Genomic DNA, 15,287 nt, shown 5'->3' on the forward strand with positions numbered 1-15,287 from the left:
ATAGACAATCATAAGAATTGGAATTAATCATGGTGACAGTATTATTTTTTTGTAAATTATTATTGGAACAGTATTCGATAATGAAATGCTGAGTAACTATGCAAAATAACCGTTGAAGCTATGGTACGTAAAAGTTACAGAAACAAAATTAGGTAGCTGATGTGTATATATATATTTCACTCGTCTACATCTGTTTAAGAAAATGCAGTGAAAATTTGCTTGGAAAAAAAAACTTTCAAGCAGGTGCTGTACTGAGGTGCTTCATAAAATTAAACAAAACTATAATATTGTTGTTTAATAACAAATACAAAACATTATAGAATCTCAGAATAAGCTGAAGTGTGGATAATCACTGATTTTTCAAACGCAAAACTGTTGTACAATCAGCAATTTCATAGCGTGCTAATCTGTAAAGATAGTTGGTGGCCTATCGGCATTTCAGTTTTATTCACACACACTTATATATAAATATATTATTAAAAAAGAAGAGATTTATTTTATGTGTACATTTTCATATAGCCAGTACTTTTGTTTTGGTAGATACCCATTACTGAAGAATAGCTTTGAATTTGTCAAGCTTATCATAAAGGTGATGGTTGAATTTAACACATGTGTGTGCGTGAATGTTGTTTAATGTGTTAAAAAAAAGTAGTAACGATATGTGACATAAGCCATTCGTTGATGCATGTATGTAGCAAATGATTTTTTTTATATATATTAAAAGAGATATATATACATATAGAGGTAGTGCATGCACAATTTTACGATGTGTACAGATGTGTTTGGAACAAGAGATCTGAACAAAAAAATTAATTTCATAATAGTTTCAAAAATTGATTTTATTTTACGAAAAATTATCTAAGCCATCTAGGACTGCCATGATATTAGTATGTAGTGGGGTGCTCAGTCCTAAGTTTTTTTATTCATTTGCATGAATAGTAGGGTTACATTAACAGCGTATGTGCCAAATACCCCCTTCTTTTTCCCTATATGTATGGCATTTGTTACAATATAAGTCGTTAGTAGTTAGGGCAAAGAGTGTACTTAAGAAACATTTTTTTAGACTAAAGGTCTTTCGTAATAATGTCCAACAGTAAGAGAAATAACTGTTACTTAATTTCTGTTGTAGTTCAGCGTTACTTATATATACATAAATACACACAAACATATACATTTTATGTAGGTACAATTGTTTTTTTTAAAATAAAGAAGAAACTGTACATGAAAAAGGGACTAACGATCCCTTATCAAGACTTGATAAAGAGAGATGGTTTATTGACGTCTCTGAACCTAGTGCCATTTGGAACGTTAAGTAATGCAAAAATCTGTGTTGGGAAACAAGTAGTGTTAATGTTAAAAGCTGTGAAAGGAGATATGTGAACCTCATGAAAGTCATAACCGAAATATTCCTCTACATTCATACGCAACTATAAATTGAAATGCTGTAGTTTTGTCTTTTCATTACACTGTCACGAAAGGTGAATATAAATTTATGAAACTCTAGAAATTCTGTCATTACTGGTCAATGTATAGTAAAGTCGTAATTTGTATTTCTACCTTGCTCCAAAATGGTAGAAGTATTAGAACACTTTGTTTTTAGAGATATGTCTAGAACACTTTCTTGGTGATGAATGAAGAAGAGATTTTCTAGGATATATACCACATAAGTTCTCGTAAAGTTTCGTGAGCTTTTGAAAGCTAAACGTCACTCTCATCTTTACAAAATTATGACTTATTGAGTCTTAACTTAAGGACCCTTGGTTCTCACAAACTTACACATTTCCTAGAAATTATTGTGTCGATATACCAAGAAATTCAATCGCCATATTCTTTCTTTACAAACTTTTGTAAAACTCGGATAAATTCATTAGTATTTCAAATAATGGAATCGAGGGAGGACAAACAAATATTATAACAATGATTTTTTTTTTAAAAAAAATCCATCATTCATCAGTTTTTTTTGTGAATTCTGTATTTGTGAGAAATTGAAATCTCTTACCAGTAATTATTTTTAAGAAACTAATGTCAGTCTTTTAAGTGTAATGATAGGGTTCTGTTATATCATAGAACTTCTGTGTCAAAGTGTTTGCAGATTCTGTCATTGAATTGGAATCTTATTTGCAAAATAGTAAATATACAAATAACTTTGCAGAACCATTACAAACTATAGATGTACAGTGCAAAAAGATCTACTTAATTGTTTATGAACATGAAATGTACTTTGTTGTTATTTCAAAGATAACTAATCTGTTAAAGAGTTGTGTTTTGATTTAGTTGAGCTCATGTGTAATGTATAGTAACAATATAGTTTTAAAGCTGAGGGAAGTCATTAATTTCATATTTAAATATACAATTAAACATTGCTCCAAATCCATAATAGGGTCAAAGTTATAGAAATTTATAATTTACAGACTAGAGGATAAGTTTCATGTGTTTATGACAACTTAATTGGCTCTTCAGTTATTGAAATGAATTTCGCAAAGGACAGGTAAATTTGAAAAAAGAAAAATTGAAAAGTCAGTTTACCTTTGTTTGTTGTTCTTGGTTTGCTCAATGAGACTGTAATTTTGTATCTAAAACAGACTTTTACAAAATATTAGCCATAAATGAAGTCAGATTATTGTGCTAAACGATAATTTTCCTAATAATAATAGCAATATTGAGAGAGGTTTTTATGCAAGTTCCGCAACATGCAATTAACAGATTTATTTATTCAATGAATCAAATTGTTTTTGTATTCTTTATGTTGCTTTGAGTAATAAGTTTCTATGAACCATTTCCAAAATTAGAAATAAATTTTGATATTAGCCTGATATTTTAAAAAATGCCACTATTTTTTGAGTATCTTGAATTCTAACTAATTATTTTCGATGTCTTCAAGGCTGATCGGTAAAATGTTAATATTGACCTGATCTCAAGTTCACATTTTTTCGAATCAATAACAATGATCTTTCAGTTAACGGCAGGTTACTTAAGTGAATTGTCATCGCAGACGGACAAGTACAGAACGAGAGATAGATATATATTGTTTTTTGTTGATTTGTTTTAGCAGAAATGTTTGGCAAATATGGAAGCGTAGATCTGTATAGCAACTACTTGTTGTAATTCTTGAGAAAGTGCATTATGTCTTTGTAAAGTATATGCGTAGCAATAGTTGACAGTAGAGTTTTTAGTGCGAGCAATAAACAAATAGTTTTTCATTATACATATATATATTATAATAATCATGCTACAGCTTTTTTTTGTTTGTTTAGAGTTTTAAATATGTACATATATATATATTTTCAAATTGTTAAAGAATCAAAAAAAAAAAATATCTAGATGGATTTACTTATTTTTTGTGTGTGACACGTAATGCCAAACATAAGGAGCATGGTACTTAAAAAAAAGTAAAGAATTGCTTATGTAATAAAAAAAAATGATCTGATGTGCATAGACCTTCGGAAAGTACCAGCGCAGATGCCATTACCTATGAAACGAACAATGTTGCAATACTCATATTTTTTTAATTATTATTATTATATTATTATTACTACTGTACTCAATTGTTGTCTGTGATGAGTCTGTTGCTGACGTGTGAAGCCTTGAAGAAGCCAGGGAACACAATGGATGTTCACAAACCGTTGTTCCCGTAGGATTATGTTTGAAGGACTCAAGATGCATGCATAAAGGTAATGCAATAAAGTCAATGTGTGTGCAGCTTGATCTCTCTTAAGAATGGATATGTCACCTTGCAATACATAAAGTGTGTACAAAAAAAAATCATCTCTTTTTCATTTATTACCTTCTTTCTGTAATGTATATAATGTAGACAGAATTCGAACCTACAGTCAATACCATATTTCACTGGATAATCACCGCACCCTGTTTTTCACTCCAAAGATTGTTTTATAACATTTCATCGCATCGGTGAAGCAGGTACCGAATCCAGTGATAGTGGCGCAGAATCTTCAGACACAGATGATTAAATTTTGTATGTCCATACCCTGCAACACTGTAGTAATTTTCACAAGTGTAACATTTTGACTATAATGCACAAATCAATAACAACTAACGTGAACTTTTTTTCAAATTGAAAAAAAAAAGTGCTCCCCTGTGCTTAGCAATATGCCATGAAGTCGTATAGGAGGTGTGGGGGTAACGCCCCACACTTTCTTGAAAAAAACATTCACTAAACTGCCACAAAGAAATGATTTGCATCGATGTGGACTAAATTCAAATTTGGCTTATATTCATGACTCGCGAGTATTCCTTGCATCCTAATATTGCACCAAAGACAATTTGGTAATAAATTATTTTTAGGTACCGGTAATATTGACACAATTAAAAAAAAAAGTTTCACACAATGGTCGCTCACTACTTTTTTTTTTTTTTTTTTTTTCAAAAAAAAAAAAATGACAGTCTGCAATGTGAAAAATGGTATGTGATTGTTGAGAGAACTGCACACTAGAAAGTACTACAGAAGGTTGTTTCATCCTTATGGTAGTGAAATTTGTCTGCATTTTAGTAGGCTGTAAAACCCTGTTTCCAACAGCTAGCATGTTCTATGTGAGAGCCCTGTTCATGAACAATAGCGTGACAATGGAGCTTCCATTGTAGGAGACATCTATTGAGCACAGCCTGATCACGTTTTGCCTACTCGTCCTTCCACAATTTCCAAAGACCACCAAGCTTAGTTGCGCGACTTCTTTTGATGTTCCCTTTCAGGAGGCCAAACACACTGAAGTCCATGGGTGCTGCATCAGGGGACTTGACAGGTATAGCCTTCACACCTGTCTCCTGTTCCATATGGGACATATAGACCACTGTTCTTCTCGCAATATGGCTGCTTGTCGTGGTGGATGTGCACTTTGTCGATGTCATTGCCATACAAAGCAGGGGCATGTTGCCGGTAGATGGTGTCTAATACGTGCTCGATGTAGGAGGCTGCATTCAGCTTCACATTCGATGACACACGGTGTATAGGAAGCTTCCCATTTGCACAGAAACCTGCCACTACCATAAACCCTTTCGGGAAGCTTTCTTTGCAGGAGCCACTTGGCATGATCCTTCCCATCGAGAGAGAGGTAGTTAATCCCGTGTATCTGCTTAGATCCCGTCAAATACACCCATGCCTCATCTAAGGTGATAACATAACACCATTTGTTGCCTGCCAGGTAGCCTTCATACAGCCGTTTGCATGCCACCTGCCGTTGTGCAATGTGCTTAGCTGTGAGAACATGAACCTGCCGCTTGTGTGCACTTTTCAGCCCCAAATTCATACGTAAGATTCTGTTTACAGTTGCTGCTGACCATTGTACAAGTCTGGCTATGTCCCGTTGTGTGGGTGGATTCTCCTTGGTGACACACTGGCGTACCTTAGCAACGACGTCCTGACTGCGTTGTGGAGCCGATTGTCTCTTTTGCAGCTTTTCACGTGTCAAGGCATGGGTTGAAGGTGGGTTTGCATTGTGATGGATTGCTGCATGGATTCGCTTATCAGACACTGCGAAACCTTTCATCTGGCACTGCTTTTTAATTCGACTATAGCTGTAGCCTATGTCGGAAAGGGCTACGATGTAGCCCTCCCAAAAGGGCGGAGTTTCGGAGGCATGTTGATCACAGACAACTCTTCTTTCCATCGTTTGTTCGATTAACTGTCTGACCTTTGGATGCTATGTGCATCACGATGCTGCCTCAAATACAGTGCCTCTGGTGGTAATTCGACAATGCTACCATAAGGATAAAACAACCTTCTGTATGAGCTACTTGATCACAATCAGGTACATTATTGAAATTGATAAAAAAGTTTACTAATATTCTACAAATCCAATACGGAAGTTGAAGGGTTCATTAATCTTAATGTTCATAAACTATGCAACTACAATGAGTTTCTTTTGAAAAATAAACTACACATTTCAACTTATACTCTATGAAGAGCATGAGAATTTTAAAAGTTTTATGTTCTTAAGAATAAAATGGCACAATTTTGCACTAAATTACAGGCTGTTCATAGAAATATCAGAATCTCCAAACCAGCTGATATCGATAGAATATTTTTTTCAATAATTCAGAGCTATTATCTTACGCCATTGTTTATTTCAATAAAATAAAACTGATGATATTTCAACTCTTGCATGTGTCAGGAAATTAAACAAGAATTAAAGGGAAAATACCATAGTATATGCAATTACCATAACCTTTCTTCGCTACTTATGTGGAAACTCATCTATTGAGAATTGTGTGTACATGGTTACTTCAAACTTCATCAATTTGGAAGATATAATTTGCATACAAAACAATTGTGCAGAAGATCATTATGTATGTCTTACATCTGTAAATTAGTTTTATTTCTTCTAGAGCAAGTTATTCTTTTGGTGGTCATGTGCAAAATTCTAGTACACAACATTTTTGTCGGAGCCTGTATTCTCTGAAGCAAGGCCGCACATAGCGGCAGAGAAGGGAGGATTGGGCACAGCGAAGCAGTACACACTGCTGCGAAGACTGATAACTGCACTTGCTTTACCCCCTGCATGCAATCACGTTCCTCTCCCATGTTCATTGGTGGAGTATTCTTGTATCACGGGGACTTGAGAGTAAATTTCTTATATCTGACAAATGGCTGAAATTCGCTACTTCATTTAATTTGAATATATTCGTGCTTACGTATTCTGCATTGAGAAACATTGTTGAAGGTGGCATTTCACTTATTTCATGGAAATAAGCTCTATTTGCGACATGTCGAGTAAGTTTTCGTTTCTTTTTGCCTTCGGTAACACGCAAAATGGCGGTCACAGTTTCACTACCATACTCGGCACACCATACTCCACCCCACTGCACCCAAAAATACCTACGTAGCCCAGAAGCTATTGACATGCTGCCCCACGAACCATTTCCAGTAAGGGTAGGTTAGGTTGGGACACGTTTAGGTTACAAAAGTTTAAAATTGGTTTAGAAAAGAAAACTCATAGAACCACACACCATTCTCACATAGCCCCACGAACCATTGACACATAGCCCCACAAACCATTTGCGGAAACGTACCTTCTTCAGTTACAAAAACACGTGTTTGGAAACGCTGACCGGTATTGACCGTGATTACGTCATCACACACAGGCAACATCCGGCTGGAAGGAAATGGATGCAACAGCTTTCGTGCATCGGTCACACATTTATATCGAAAAATAGATGATTTACCGGCAAAATTCGATGAACGATGCGAGAAAACACTTCTCCGAACTTCCACAAGTATAAAGAAACTGCATTCGGTAAGTAATTTCTCCTGTAAATTGGAAGAAATCAGTTTGTCCGATATATGAAATTTAAATTGGGACAGACTAATAAAATGTTAGCTAAGGCAGCTAACTTTCAATGATGAGGGTAGCAAGGAAAGGTTCTGGATATCGTAGTCATATTTGTTCTAAGAGTAGAGTTGTATTGGTTATGTGGTACGTGAAAGTGGTCCGAAAAAGGCTATGACCTAACTCCATGATAGATTGCGAACAACAGACTAGAGCAGTGACATGACCCTAGCCCAGGATGGAGCCACGATCTGGACGTCCGCATGATTTTTTTCAGGAAGGGACAAGCAAGGTAATTTTTTCCAGGGGGCAAAGGAGGCATATTTTCCCCCATAATAGTGATGCTCCCTCAAAAAACACTATTTCAGTCTGAAATTTTCATGTTCCTTCCAGGTATAACATAAATTACTTTGGCTGAAATTATGTGTGAAATATATAATTTTCAGGTGGACATGCATTTTCCAGGTAGCCCCCTTTTGGGACGTCCATGGCAACAGTAGCAATGGAATGAGGTTTGCTGACCAAGGGTGCAGATATGGGGGTGTGTACTGCAGAGCTTGAAATTGACTGGAACAGCAGAATAACATTCAGATTCATGAATATCTGGAACCTTCGCTTTTTGTCTCGTCAGAAATGGCAACAGATCATTCCCGTTCATTTATTTTTTCACTACTTTCCTTTTCAGTGTAAACTAAAGTGGTAATATATTTTTAAAAATTAGTACACACAATATAGCATTCAAGTAAGCGTCTCCTCGACTTTCAATTTTTTTTTTCCCAATTGGGCAAATTGCCTGCCATCCACATTTCAACCTGTTTAAAATGTACTTGATATGTTCGTAGAAAACAACACCATGTTAATGAAAATAAAGCATTCTTTTTCATGAATATTTCCATTTCGAGCCCTGGACTACAGTTTCCCCTAATTATTTTCGATCCAAATTCTACCCCTTGTAACTCTCTCCTCCTTAAATATGCAAGATGCTGTTCAAAGAATCTAGTTTTTTGTAGCAAAGGCCAATTTTTTTTCTTCTTTTGTCCATGTGATCTCCAGAATCAAAAATACTATTAACCTGTTAGGCTACATTGGGGTACTACTTACTTGATTTGTACCCTTGAAAAACTTTATCGGCAAAGTATAAATTGTTTATGGATTTATTTATTTTTTTTGGCCAATTTTGGCTAATCGTAAAGATGAAGATGAAGATGAAGATGAAAGGACAATCGTAAACATATACACGGAGCTGCTGAAACATTCATGGCCCATCTTGGAAGGAAACATACCTCCCCCTCGAAGCTCGATGTACTTGCTGTCACGGTGCTCCAACTTTTGCAGACCGCTTATTCTTAAAGACAAGTCTGAAGTTTGCTCCTGACACCAATGTTCTGTTGCAGTGAATGTATGCAAAATGGTTTCCCTTCAGCAGTTTTTTTTTTTTTTTTTTTTTTTTTTCAGTTCAGCAGTTTCAGCTGTGTTTGCACTTTGCACATTGTCGTGGAGGAACAGGATCCCTTTTTTGAACCTGCTACTTCACAATCTCCTTCAGTCAGGTGGGTAACATGCAGTACTCTGCATTAACTGTGTAACACTTGTGCAGGCAAATCTATAAGTAACCCGCCATCCTCATCCTAGAAAGAGGAAGCAATTGGTCACAGTGGAACGCACAAGTATTGTTCAGCAATATGTCCACGATTATTTTCTATAATTTTCCCCTTCCCCCCCTGTGTTTTTAAGCAGTGGACTCTTACGTCCTATGGTACAGAGGTTGTCAGCTGCTTGTTTCGCTTTTTGTTCCAATTCTTGAAACTATCATTGACTAAACCAACGAGATAAAATATATGTTGATGGACAGCTTGCTTGGTAATACTTGTGCATCACACTGTACCAGGGTTGCCCATCCCCCCAAGGCCTATAACGCACTCCCCCCCCAAAAGGTAGAATATTCGCCCCTCCCTTTATGCCGAATTATTTACTCAAATTATTTTGGTCAGATAAAATTCGTGGAACAATATAATACAGACATATTTAAGCAATATATGTTTATTTTAGGTAGGTTAGGCTCACTTTCATGTTTGCTAAAATAAAACGTACAAAACTGCTCAGGCTCACTGTCATGGTTAGTGTACTGAACCTTGTTATTCACAGTTTGTCTGCTCCACTAACTTTCTTGTATTAATGCGAACAGCACGACCCCCTCTTCCAACCAGATTCTAAATGCATGAGAGGTGGTGTTTCCTTTCAACGCCATGGCTGTGATCACCCACAGGTAGGTAGAAAAACTACATAATAACCAAAACTAAAAATCAATAAGTCGATCAAACAAAAGGACCCCCCCCCCCCCACCATTTTTGTGTGAAGATATATAGGATTGGTATAAAATGTTCTCCTCCCCCCAAAAATTCGGCACCCCTGCACTGTGCATCCAAAAAAATAGCCCAACAACTTTCATCTCTTATGTAGCTACATTGTGTTAGTCATAATTTAAATTTGGTTGTTTAATATGCCGTAGAAATTGCCCCGTATTTTGAAATGGGTCAGAATGTGCGTGATCTTTTCGGTAACAGTATTCTGCTCTGGTAAGAGTTAATATATTTAACAGGAAATAAGCCGACTCTCAAAATGTTTAATCTAACATAATTGGCAGGAAGATAAGAAGCTGTGTATGCTCTTAAAGAGTAGTTTTGTAAGATTTTTCTTATGTAATATTAACAAGCACAAAGAAAAAGGAGGGAGACTATTGGTTCAACCTACGTGGCGGAGTGGTGAACACAGCGTGCTACGATGTCAGGAGTCTCAGGTTCGAATCCTGGCCTGTGCCTGGGTGTTCTTTGTGAGTGTCCAGTTGACACTCGCAGGTGAGGGATTTCAAGTGTCCCCCCAAAAATTCTCATGACTCAGGCGCATCATGAATACCCCCTGTGGACACCCCTGTTCTTATGGCAGAAATAAACTCGGCTGCAGACATTCCTGGTTATTTTAATTAAGTCCTAAGAACAGGAAAGGCACACTTATCTTGTGCACGCTCTCTGTTCTATATTTTCCGTGAAGTCATCGTGCATGCGCATTGTCTGCAAGTAGCAGACGATCTTAACTGAACAAACCAGTTTCCGGTCCGTACGTTTCGTGCGAGTAAGAAATTAACGCATCGCAAGAAAAGAAACTTAAGTAGCGTCAAAACGAACTTCACGGCCTTCACGACAGGACTTAGTGTCAGATGCGTCTCGTGAACGCATGCGTCAATTGTGGGAAAAGGACAGCTTGCTCTGCGACGACATTCATGAGCATTTCTACATTCTAATGTCTTCATATAGGAGAAGTATTTATTTTACACGAGAGCTCTGAACTAAGCTTATATTACATTTCTTGGATCTGAAGTGACGCATGCGTCAATTGTGGGAAAATAATTATTACTTTCTTTCACTTCAGATCCAAGAAATGTAATATAAGCTTAGTTGAGGGCTCTCGTGTAAAATAAATACTTCTCCTATATGAAGAAATTAGAATGTAGAAATGCTCATTAATGTCGTCGTAGAGTAAGCTGTCCTTTTCCCCACAATTCACGTTTGCGCAGTAGGAACCGTGTGCGTTCACGAGACGCCTCTGCTTACGGTACAACCAACAGTGATAATTCGTTGAACGCAACTCGTGCGACTTAGGGGGAGGAGCAAGCATCGCGCGATTTTTCTGAAGCGGAGGCAGACCAAAACATTCGTAGTCGCCATAAGAACGTATGTAATTTGGGTCTCACTTATCTCACAATACTTGAGCACCATTGTGTTCTGACGTCACGGGAGAAGCCTTTTTAATTTTAGGCTAAATGTCTACGTTGTTAGGTTAGGCTAGTTATGTTTAGTTCTCTTAGCCTAAATAATATTTTTTCACTGTATTTATGCTAATGCAACCTAACCTAACCTCATAAGTAGGTCTCGGAAGTTGAGGAAAAATCCTTTTTTTTCCCCCTAGTGTCCGAAGACGAGGCCCAACATAATATATGTTCATTTTGGATCATTGTAGGCCAGAAAAAGGTGGGTTTTATTTGTCCTTGTTTGCCTTTTTCGGCGTTTTTTGACTTATTGGTCCTTTTTTTTTTAGCCTTTTTTAGGTCTTAATGGCTTTTTTTGCAACTTCATCTTCTTTGGACTACGTTTTTACTGCCCATTCTCAATTCGAATCATATAGTTTAGCTACCAATTCTATTTATCTTCACACAAAAATAGGGTGGATCATTTCGTTTGATTGACTTCTTATTGATTTTTAGTTATGGTTATTATGTACAGTTTTTCTACTTACCTGTGGGTGATCGCGGCGATGGGGTTGAAATGAAACACGGCCTTTAGACTCGGTTTGGAAAGGAGGGGCGGGTAGGCGTGGTGCTCGCATTAATACAAGGTTAGTCAAGCAAACTGTTAAGAATAAGTGGAGGCACATAGTGGTTCGGATCCCACTTTAAACTGTATGTCCAGTCCCAATTAGCCTTACTGGGCATAAAGTGGACTTAAAACACCAAATCAATCCAATCCATGTTAAGAATAAGGTTCAGTGCACCTGAGCAGTTTTGTACGTGAGCCGTGCTATTCCTTTCTTTAGTCTTTTCATTTCAACTGCAATGAAAGGTTTCGAATGTCATGCGCCTTTCGATTGTTGGCATCTCGGCCAGTGGTAAACAATGTTTGGGGTTTTCTTTGTTGTAGTTCCGAGCAGATTCGGAACTTCCGACTTGCGGACTTCAGTTTTAGTGCTGGATGATATCAGGCACGATTTGTTTCGCTTGTATGTCTTCCTGTGCTACGACAGACTGGATAATTGTAAAATAATGTCAGTTTTCGATGTTTAAAGCTTAAAAAAAGCTTCCAAGATTATTTCTTTTTAAAAAATGAAATCAAATTATCGACATTCAAACAAAAGTCAATCACTGCGTGTTTGTCCAAACTATATTTGTGTGTGGAGGCGGTGGTAGTGGGGGTTGTGATGAACATTTTTGGGGGGGATTTTGATTAACAACTTTTGGGGGGTGCGTCCTCAGCCTTAGGGGGGATGGGCACCCCTGCATCTGGACACGCCTTCAGCTGGACGACAGGTGGAGACTAAAATAACTCATTCCACCAGTTTCACGAGGCCTGTTAAGTGTCGTCGTGACTTGAGAAACTTGCCCTTACAGCCTTATATTCAGTGGCGTGCCTAGGATTTTCGAAAGGGTACTTCACCTGTACTTTTTAGTACTCTGTCCTCATTTTGCCATCTTTTCCTGCCTTTGGTATTCTTTTCTTAGGAATACTGGAGCCAAACTTTCCCACAAACCACCCATGGGCACGCCACTGCGAGTATTAATCTTTTGTCATTGTCAAAAGTTTACGGGATTAACCGAACAGTAAGATTTCAAACCAGTCAAATGATCCAATTCCACGCAAAATGACAATATGGAAATATATTTCTCTTGCACAAATTGATTTTTCAATAAATGTGCGTTATATTATTTTATGTTTACATGAAGATTTTAATATCTATTAGGGTTGTGCGGGCCAGATTTTTTTTGGTCGGGACGGGAAAAATTCGCCATTTCCCGACAAAGTCGGAAAATTTTTGAGACGGGAAATGTTCGAAATTTCCGGAAGCTCTGAAAATCTCGAATTCTACACGTCATTTTCAACTTAAGTGATTGTTTTTGCATTTCTGGAATAAAAACAAACAATTTCCGATACCTTCCAGACACTTACAATGCAGAAAACATCGAGAATTAACAACTTTTTAAAACGACCGTTCGGTATTTCCCGACTGCTCGGGATCCCGAAAAGTCGGGAAGTCATTTCCCGAAGTCTGGATTGGGACGGGAAATTTTTTTCCCGATCCCGGTCCCGACTTTTCGGTATCCCGCACACCCCTAATATCTATTATTAATTGTATTGTAGCGCGTCATTTTACAAGTCATTAGGAAGAAGTATAACAAGCGTCTTGCGTCGTGAAAATTTTAATTTTGATCCTGCTCACCACGAAGGTCCCGGTTTCAAATCCGTAAATGTGCAATTATCAATTTCTTTCATTCATCTTCATCGTCGAGATTAGCCAAAAGTGGAAGAAAAGCGACGCTAACTAACCTAAATTAAAATACAAATAAGATTTGAACCTACGACCATTGGAGTGAGAATCCAGTACTGTGACCCCCCTGATGGAAAAATGAGTCAAAATCAGTTTTTAAAGCTGCTTCGTCGTTTTCAGGCCACTTTCAGCAGTATGTCGTAAAATAAATCTCATGTAATAGTGTTTTGTTTCTACTGATTTTGGCCACAGCACATTCTAAAAATATAATATTTAGAACGTGAAAGTGGAAGCTTATTGCCAGCGGCGATTGTAAGGGAAGGGCGTGCGCAGACCCTCTGATTAGGGAGGGGGGGGGGGGGGGCAAAAGCGTATATGAAATGTCAGCCGGGAAAGAAAAACCTCATTTTATCACTGTTTTAGTAATTGTATTGATATATATATATATAAAAAATGCAGCAACATAGAGGAAGCATAAATAATAAATAAATTGTACCACGCTCCTTTTCCTCCAAACAATTGTGTTCATATAATTAAGACAAAAACTGTTTAATAGCAAGAATCTTAAAGTTCTTAGCAGTTATAACCTATTTCTTTGGTAATTTACAATGCATTACCGAAGAGAGCAAAATTGCGAGCGAAGCGAGCAAGAAAATTTTACAGAATGTATTTTCATTTGTATAAAATTTGATATCAAGGGGGCAATTGCCCCTCTGTGTATGGGGGAGGGGCACGGCCTGCCTCTGGAAAATGGATATTACCGTAAACTTATATATATTACATCCAGTGGCGGCGATTGGGTTCCAAAACTGGGAGGGGAGGCAAAGATATTATGTTCCCTTTTGTAGATAAGGTTGCGTGGGCAACTGCCCCCCTCGCCCCCTAATCGCCGCCACTGATTACACACATATATTTAATTTGTCAGTAATTTATATTAATTACTGGAAGGGTGTTGCATGATAGCTTCAATCTGAAGAAGTGCTTTTTTGAGGGGGCAATACTATCATGGGGGGGGGGGAAATATTCCTCGTTTACCTTCCCCCTGTAAAATATACCTTGCTTGCCCCTTCCTGGAAACGATCCTGAGGACGCCCGTATACATTATTTCATTTTCCTTATATTCTTTAATTCCGACACGGCTGAACAAAGGTCGAAAAAAGCATCTTTATTTTTTTTTCCAACCAAAACTCCATTTGAGGCCAAGAACAATGCGTAAGCACAAAAAAAAGGTCTTATTCTTGCCTTAAAGAAAATGACATGTGTCATCATTGCTGTTTTTGTCCCTGCGGAAGATTTGAAGGCCGCGTCTTCATAATAAAGGCCTTGTGGCCTTGGAGTGTACGACAAGTTTTGAGGAAGTAAGACACGTGGAACCAGCGAAGCATTATGCCGTCATTCTCTGTAACGAGGTAAATTATTCCGTAAGATTAGGACAGAACGGAAGTGAATACGCATTAACATTTACAGGAAAAGCTCGTCGGTAGCTTCCAGAATTCACACGCTACACCTGGTTAGGTTGGAATTAGTACCACACAATGATATATAAATAGGTAAGCCCCGCGACAGGTTAAGTTTGCAGCAACTTTTCACATATATAGACCCAAAAGTACGCGCAGAATATAGTTCCGCTGCAATACTGCCGATTTTCTCACTGTCTGTGATATGAACAGCTCGGCGGTTAAGGCAAGACTGGCACAGGAGATGCTGAGTGCTGTTCTAGCGTGGATTAATACATAACATCTGCTGCAAAGTTAACCTGTCGCGGGGCTTAGATACGTAGCTGACTCTGCCTGGACGAGTGAAGCCACCCAGGAGGTCTTCGTGTACTGCAAGAACTCGTTGGCTGCATGCGCGGTAGCCGAAATTATGGTCATTTCTTGCAGCGCACATAACTGCATAGGGTGACCAGACATACTCTTTTTAAGAGTATTATACTCTTTTAGAGGTTCATATACTCTATACTCTTTTCAATTT

This window comes from Lepisma saccharinum, chromosome 13, assembly GCF_977018435.1.
Source record: "Lepisma saccharinum chromosome 13, izLepSacc3.1, whole genome shotgun sequence".
Taxonomy (NCBI): Eukaryota; Metazoa; Arthropoda; class Insecta; order Zygentoma; family Lepismatidae; genus Lepisma; species Lepisma saccharinum.